Genomic DNA, 8,587 nt, shown 5'->3' on the forward strand with positions numbered 1-8,587 from the left:
GCAAGTTAGAGTGCGATGGTTGAGCAAAGTTCTAGATATAAGCAATCAGTCTGGTGGTTTGAGGACAGTCCTGGACATAAGCAAACCACAGTCTGATGGTTCCATGAATGTTCTGGATCTAAGTAATCAGAACTTGGTGGTTTGATGGAAGTTCGGGGAGAGCAGATGGCTTGGAGATTGGCATCGTCTGGGCTGCTTGATGGTCGGGCTGGTGACTGCAGAAGCTCCTGCCTTGCCTTATCATACCTATCACTCTAGTCCTCGTTCTACATGGGCTTTCTTACTGGCAAAATATTTCAGTAGCTGGAGATACAGGACAGGGATTAAGGCTTTTGTCTTCCATGAAGCCAATCTAGTTTCAATCCCCACAAAACATTTGGTCCCCAAGCACCACCAGAAATGATCTCTGAGTAAGAACTCAGGAATATGAGTGCCCAAGAACAGATGACTGGTTAAAGAAACTTTGGTACATCTACACAATGGAGTACTATGTAGCTGTTAGAAAAGATGAAGTCATGAAATTTACATACAAGTGGTACTACATGGAAAGTATCATGCTAAGCGAAATGAGTCAGAAAGAGAGGGATAGACATAAAAAGATTGCATTCATCTGGGGGATATAAAGTAACAAAATAGGAGATTAATACCCAAGAATAGCCGAGATCAGTACCAGGAGAGTTATTCCATGGCTTAGAGGCCAGCCGGGCATTCTAGGGGAAAGGGCAGCTCAGATAGAGAAGGGAGCACCAAATAAATGATGTTGGGAGGATCCTCCCAGGATGGGAGATGCATGTTGAAAGTAGACTATGGATCGAACATGATTGCCACTCAATGCCTGTTTTGCAGACCACAACACCCAAAAGGAGAGAGAGAACATAAGGGAATACCCTGCCACAGAGGTAGGGTGGGATGGGGGGATTGGGGGTGGGAGGGATACTGGTATCCATGGTGGTGGAAAATGGGCACTGGTGGAGGGATGGGTATTTGATCATTGTATAATCGAAACCCAAGCACAAAAATTTGTAAGTCTACAACTGTACCTCTTGGTGTTTCACTAATAAAAATTAATTTTAAAAATTTTTAAAAAAAGAACTCAGGAATAAACCCTGACACCACTGGATGTGGACCAAAAACCAATCATGTTTGTTTAAAATCGATAAATATAGTGTATTAACTCATGCTACATAATTATCTGAAGAGCTAAAAATTGGAATTTTCTTGGAAAGAGGAGCACACTGGGGGTGTTTATGAATAGTCCTGGCTCTGTGCTCCTGGAAGTTCTTGACAAAGTCATGCAAAGGATTGGCCACATGCAAGGCAATTGCCTTAACCACTGTACTCTTCAGCCCCAAAATGGAAAATTTAAAGCATGTGTGTCTCTGGTGAGTAAAGTTGGGAGTGGAAAAAAATTGCTTTTCACAATATGCCCTTCTATGTCGTTTTTTTTGTTGTTGTTGTTGTTGTTATATGCGGATACTACTTAATTAAAACCAGAAAATGATAAGAATGCAATGGGAAGTTGTGAGTGGGCTGCTTAAAACCCAATCTTTAATTTTGTTCCCTTTTTTTGCTCATTCCTTACCTGCTACTTTTCGTCATTCTTTTGACTTTTTCTCTCATCATGTATTATCTTTTTTTTTTTTCAGCACACCGGTAGGTTGTTTGCCTTGCACGCAGCCAACATGGCCGACCCGAGTTCGATTCCTCCGCCCCTCTCGGAGAACCCGGCAAGCTACCGATAGTATCTCGCCTGCACGGCAGAGCCTGGCAAGCTCCCCATGACGTATTCGATATGCCAAACACAGTAACAACAAAGTCTCCAATGGAGACGTTACTGGGCCCGCTCGAGCAAATTGATGATCAACGGGAGGGTCTTTACTTTACTTTTTACTTTTATTTCTACCTCCAACCCCTGGAAATCAGAATTTGAAATAAACACTCTTATTTGAGCTCTATATAAAATTAATCTTCAGTTAATCCTCAGTCTCCTCTTTCATAAAGGGATGATACTACATTGAGTTTAGGATCAAAGAAAATTATAGATGTAGAATTTCCAAACCATGAAGCACCAGGTACATTGTAGGTGCTGCGAACACTAACACACCCATTCATTTCCTGTTTCCCCTTCAGTAGCCCCCTTACCTTTCTCCTCAAACCGTTGTCACTCTCCCCTCTCCATTCCATATCTTCCTTCCCCCTTATCCCTCAGCTTTTCATTACCCCCTTCTCTGTCTCCCTGATTGGCACCCTGTGTTTTGATTCAGCTGGAGGTGTGAGAACAGGGTAATTAGTGTTGCTGTCGTTTGACCAAGAGAAGAGACAGAGCACCTCTCCCTTCTACGCCTGCCAGGGAAAATGATGGAGCAAACTCACTTCTCTTCAGAAACTGCTAACCAAGTAAGTCATGGAACGCTCTTTTAACATAGTCCTGTATATGACCTAACTAGTGGGTAGAAATTGTTCACCATGCTTTACATTGTGGGGGCACTTCTCATGATCTACAAGTCAGCGCTAGTGAAATAAGATGACAACTGTGATAAAAATAAGATAATTCCTTAAAGAAATACCTTACAATTTCAGTGGGGAAAAATTAGCTAAAGCTAAAATCGTCCTGTAAATTAACCCACCTACTAGTATGGGAGTAAAACTCAAGAAGCAATTTTTTCTGTTTTCTTGTTTGGTTGGTTTTATGTGATTGTGCAGTGTCAGTGATTAAGCCAAGGCCCTCACAAATACAAAGAAAGTGCTCTATCAGTTGGCTATCCCAGTCCAGTAAATATTTTAAATTGTACTATAAATTTTTTTTATTGTTTTGAGGCCATCTCTGGCAATTCTCAGGGCTTAATCCTGGCTCTGTGCTCTGGGATAACTCCTGGCAGGGTTTGGAGACCATCCGTGGTGCCAGGAATGAAATTCAGGTTGGTCACCTGCAAGACAAGTGCTCTACTCACTATACTATTTCTCCAGCCCAGAACTATTGAAAACTTTAAAATATAATAAATAAATCACAGGATATAGGAACCAAGTATCAATGCAAGATAAAATGTTCCAAATAATCCATTAGAATGAATTTTAATAAAGAAGCAAAACTAATACTGTATATTTTGTCCTAAATCCTAAAGTAATGTCCAACTTCTCTTAATATTTTCTTTGCATGATACAAGTGGTTCTACATGGAAAGTATCATGCTAATTGAAATGAGTCAGAAAGAGAGACAGACAGAGAAAGATTGCACTCATTTATGGAATATAAAGTTACAGAATGGGAGACTAACACCCAAGAATAGTAGAGATAAGTACCAGAAGGATCACTCCACAGCTTAGAAGCCGGCCTCACATGCTGGGGGGGAAGGCTGCTCAGATAGAGAAGGGACCACCCAGTAAAGGGTGCCAGGAGGACCAGCTCGGGATGGGAGACGCAGGCTGAAAGTAGACTATAGACCAACCATGATGGCCACTTCACCTAATGCCTCTATTGCAAACCATAACACCCAAAAAAGAGAGACAAAGCAAGAGGGAATGCCCTGCCACAGAGGTGGGGTAGGGTGGAGGGGATGGGGTAGGGGTGGTGGGAGAGATTCTGGTGGTGGGAAATGAGCACTGGTGGAGGGGTGGGTACTCGATCATTGTATGACTGAAACGCAAGCACGAGAGCTTGTAAGCCTGTAACTGTACCTCATGGTAATTCACTAATAAAAAAATGTTAAAAAATTTTTTCTTTGCATGAAGAATTATAAAATAAAGGTTATTCCTGGCTCTGCACTCAGGAATCACTCCTGGAGGGGCTCGGGGGACCATATGGGATGCTGGGAATCAAACCCTGGTCAGCTGCTTGCAAGGCAAACGCCCTACCCACTGTGCTATTGCTCCAGCCCCTAAAATAGATCACTGTCACTGTCCTCCCATTGTTCATCGGTTTGCTCAAGCAGGCCCAGTAACATTGTGAGACTTGTTACTTGGCATATCGAATATGTCACGGGTAGCTTGCCAGGCTTTGCCGTGTGGGCGAGATACTCTCAGTAGCTTGCCGGACTCTCCAAGAGGCGCAGAGGAATCAAATTTGGCTGCGTGCAAGGCAAACGCCATGTTGGCTGCGTGCAAGGCAAATGCACTGCCCGCTGTGCTATCGCTCCAGCCCCCTGAAATAGATATTTTAAATATATTATTGGTATTAGGGCCTTTACCTTTACCTTATAAATTAGAATATAAAAATTTTAACTCTATATACTAAGTTGGACTTTATAGATCAGTTGGCCAATATTAATATTCTGTGACAAATGGAATAGAAGTCCCCTAAGAATAAAATTATTAATCAGATGCCCAGGATAATAGAAAATTTAAATAATGAAATAGATATCCCTGTTACATAATAAATACAGTAGTAGACTATGTCTTTACTTAAAAATTTTTCATCCAATCATTGCTCTCACCCTCCTCTCCCATTTCATATTTTCCATTTCCTTCTTCACCTCATTCATTCATTTAAGTTAATTATCAATAGAACACAGTGACCATAAAAGACTGCAGATACAAGCACAGAAGTTTCTGCGGCTGTGAGCCGACATACTCCCGAGAGCAGGGAGACACCCAGCAGGCTGGTGAGGGCTCTGCTCGTGGGAGACCTTGTGTCCATTTGGGTCTTGGCCCAAAACTCAAGGCCAAACCCATCCAAACTAACAGAAATGGTTCTTTTAATAGAGAGGTAGATTTGATTAAGTAATCAAAGACCTAGAGATAACATGAAGGAAGGACAATCTTCACTTTCTAGGTAGATTACTTAAAAGGTAAAGAAAGATTAGCATGGCCCCAGTTTTAATTTAGGACAAAATCACATAATTTACATATGATGAAAAATACATAGCCATACTTCATTGTTGTATGCAGAAATATTTCTCTTATTATTTCTAGAATTTTTAATTACATTGCGAATAATAATTTTTCCTGGTCCCGGCCCCCCCCCCAACCAATAAGAATTCTTAACAAACCTTCGTTTTGGAAGCTAAGAAGTTAACATTACAACAGCATCCTTTAAACAGGTGAACATTTAAATACAAGAAGCTGTTGTGATTGTACAGTGAGCAGAGGCTCGCCTTGCATGAGACCAACCCAGATTTAGCCCCCAGGACCCCTTATGGTGCTCCAAGTACCATCAAGATGATCCCTAAGCACAGAGCCAGGAATAGCTCAGAACATCCCCAGGTGTGCCCAAAAACAAAACAAGCAAAATCAGTCACTTTGCAAAGCCACCTCTGAGCACCCCATTCTTGTTGGATAACATTGGTCAGTCCTTTCTCCTCCAACAAGGAGCTTAGATTTATTGAGTAACACCCATCACAATGCTCCCAAAGCACTCCCATTTCCTCTTTAACTTCTCCTTTGTGCTCTGCTTCCCCTATCTGTTCATCACTCATTTCCCCAATCAGAACCTGTGACTTGTAAATCTAGATTCCTCAGAGGCTTGTGGATTTTATATTTGTAAGTGAAATATTGCTTTTCTCTTTCCTTGATATCCTTTGTAGTTTAGAGCAATATCCTTTTTGTATAGACACAGGAAGACAGTTGATGCTATGGTCTTGTAACTTGGGAAATAACTGACTCCAAATAATATTTACTCCTGGACATTCATCATATTTACTTGACTTAAGCCTTAGCTGCCCTTAGTTCCTAGCACCCCATAAGGAGGGTCCTGACAAAGGTACTTGGATGGACCCAGGGCAAGCTGTAAGTTACCCTGGCACTGAAAAGGGACAGGCCAAGCGCCATAAAACTTATAGTAAGTTAAGAGCACAGCCATCAACGAACCCTGCCATAACCCATATAGAAGTAACTGGATAAGGACCCTGCTGGGGTTAGGAACAACTAACCTGGCTTGAGGACTGAAGTCTTGGATATATAATGAGATGTCCCCAGGAGAGTCACCCTTTAAGCTTAATATATCTCTTACTCTGTCAATACAAAATGACTAGAAATATCATAAAGAAGTAAATTTAAGATGACTGTTTAAATGAATTTGGACAAGAAAAGGAGAAATAAACCCTTGGTTGAAATTCCGCCCTTGGGTAGATCTAGCAGGATGGGATTTTGTCCTAGCTTCCCAGAAGGAAGGGCTTTTCATATGTTGATTGTGCTACCTCACTGATGTGTAATTGCTACCCACAATCTTTGAGTTTTTGCTCTTAATTAATGCTGGGAGACGGGAATGGGGGAGAGTGGAACTGGATGGAGAGTGAGACTGGGATGAGAGGCAGTGTGAGTCTGGGATGGGGATGGAGATTGGAATAAATGGCAACTGATCACCAACCAGCCTGGTGGCCCTGCTTCTTCCCTCACGTGTCCATTAGTGGCAGCTGGCCCAGGTGGGGAAGCAGCCCATGGCCACAGAATGCATTCAGACTCACACTTTTGGACACACATCCTGAGGTTCCTGCATCCCAGCTTGTGATGCATAATTCTCCCCTTTTATTTCTACTCTGTTTAAAAGTTGCTCTACATCCCAACTCACAATATCTAATTTCCTTCCTATGCTTAATGGGGCTCTCCTCTCTCCCACCAGTCTGAAGGTGAAACTAGTTTTATTTCACTGTATTCTCCTTGAAAGTCTTTCTGTAGAAAAGACAATCAACTGAAGACAACCAACCTGGGTGAAAAGGAGGCCAGGAACAACCTCCCTGTTCTGCGAGAAGCATGACCTTGCCTCTGCCCTAGACCACAGCACCCACAAATTCTAGCATTACCAGGTTGATGGGTCTCAGGTGCAGCCCTGAGGCTCCCAGCTCTCTGTGGCCACAGCAAACAAGGGAAACTGGGCGACTATGAAAGCAGGCACAAAGTAGTCACTGTTCAAAAGGTCACCCACTCTTTCCCACTCACCCTTTTTGAATAAACTGTTTGTTAGACTTATATGAGAAACTTCATTTGGGGCCTGGAGTTTCTTAATACATCTCACAAAGGCCCCATAAGATGATACATCAAGTTAGTTATCGTCATCTTTATCATAAACTTTATAACAGAAACAACATGAGCTTATCTGATAATATGATAAAATCTGATAACCTAGATAGAATAAGGTCTCATGTCTACATTTTTATATCCAGAGCTAATAACACAGAATACATGCCTATTTTAATTAAATCAACAAACTTTAGCTTTTATTTTCTGAGATTATGTGAAAGACAAAAGCATTTCGGTTAAATTATGAATTAACATGTCAACTTTGAGACAAATACTACTCTTTTACAAATTAAACCTGGCAGTTTCATATGGAGTTAAAAAGAAACAGACACATAAACATAGACACAAATATATTAGAACTTTTATTTTAAAGTTTTAGTCATGTTTTGCTATAATTCACTGTTATAAATGAGCAATTGGATCCAAATTGTGTTCTGTGTGTTCAAGTAAGATTTACTTAGTGGGATGGTTAAATGTTTGTGGGCAAGATATTAAATATTTACCATCAGTCTACTTTTCAAAATGTTTTTTTCTCCCCTCAGTGTGATGTAATATATTTGTCCTTGACAAGCAGTCCCTTGAAAGCTGTGGAGGGGAACTTTTAAGTGCCTTCAAAATCTTTAACCCTACTTTTCCAATTTTTCCCCTTTTGTCCCTTAGTTATTCTTGAGGATTACATTTCAAAGACCAGGAACCTCCTATGAACTTTTTTTTCCCCAGCGACTTTACTTTTCAAATCCATCTGATTCTTTTAATTTCTGAGTTTGCTGATATTCCCTTTTTTAAGTCAATGCCATCAGGCTTTATTTCCACTTGGCTTTCTTCAGTCCTCTGAACATACCTGTGATAGTTGGCTTGAAGGGCTGACCTCAGTCCAAAGTCTAGGACTCTCAAAGATCAATTCTATTGCTTTCTTTTTATATTCTCTAGAGTCTGAAGGCCTGGATAAAGCATAACAAAAATTTTCGAATGCCAGATACTTTCCCCCCATAAGTTTACAATTTTGTTTGTGGTTGGGGGACTGTAGGTCTCTTCTTTGCCCGGGACACTAAGTGATACTTGGACAACCAGCTAGTGGCTAAGCAGAAGGGTGTGAAGATGATGCAGTGTCTGCACAGGAACCACCAGGACCATTCCAGCAGTGTCCAGGATCCCCCAAGTGAGCCCATGGGTGCCACAGTCTGGAACTGAATTGGACTAATGTCAATACCCTAATTGCTGTAGTTGAGTTTACAATTTAACCTTTTACAAGTATATTCTAAGGAAAAGAGTCTTAATTATTGCTTCTTTATTAACCCCAGAATATTTGCCTTTAGGTAAGACACTTCTCATCACTTTTACAAAGGCTTGGAAAAACTCTGATATCTCTGATGGTGGGTGCCCCATAGCAAGATTATATGTCTTTCTGCTGCCTATGAGAACAACACCCTTTAGCAGCCAACCAAGGTGGCTTTGGTTGGCACTGTGGGTCCTTTTGCCTTTTTTCTAAGTTTCTGAAAGTGGAGGTCAAAGGATTTATTTAATTAGAAGGTCTCTGCAAGCCATGGGACATAAACCATTTACAATGCCATTCCCTAAGGCTATTAGAGTTCTTTGCTTTTATCTCAATTTGATATTTCCTAAAACAACTATTTAGA

This window comes from Sorex fumeus, unplaced genomic scaffold (assembly GCF_029834395.1).
Source record: "Sorex fumeus unplaced genomic scaffold, SorFum_2.1 ptg000024l, whole genome shotgun sequence".
Classification (NCBI taxonomy): domain Eukaryota; kingdom Metazoa; phylum Chordata; class Mammalia; order Eulipotyphla; family Soricidae; genus Sorex; species Sorex fumeus.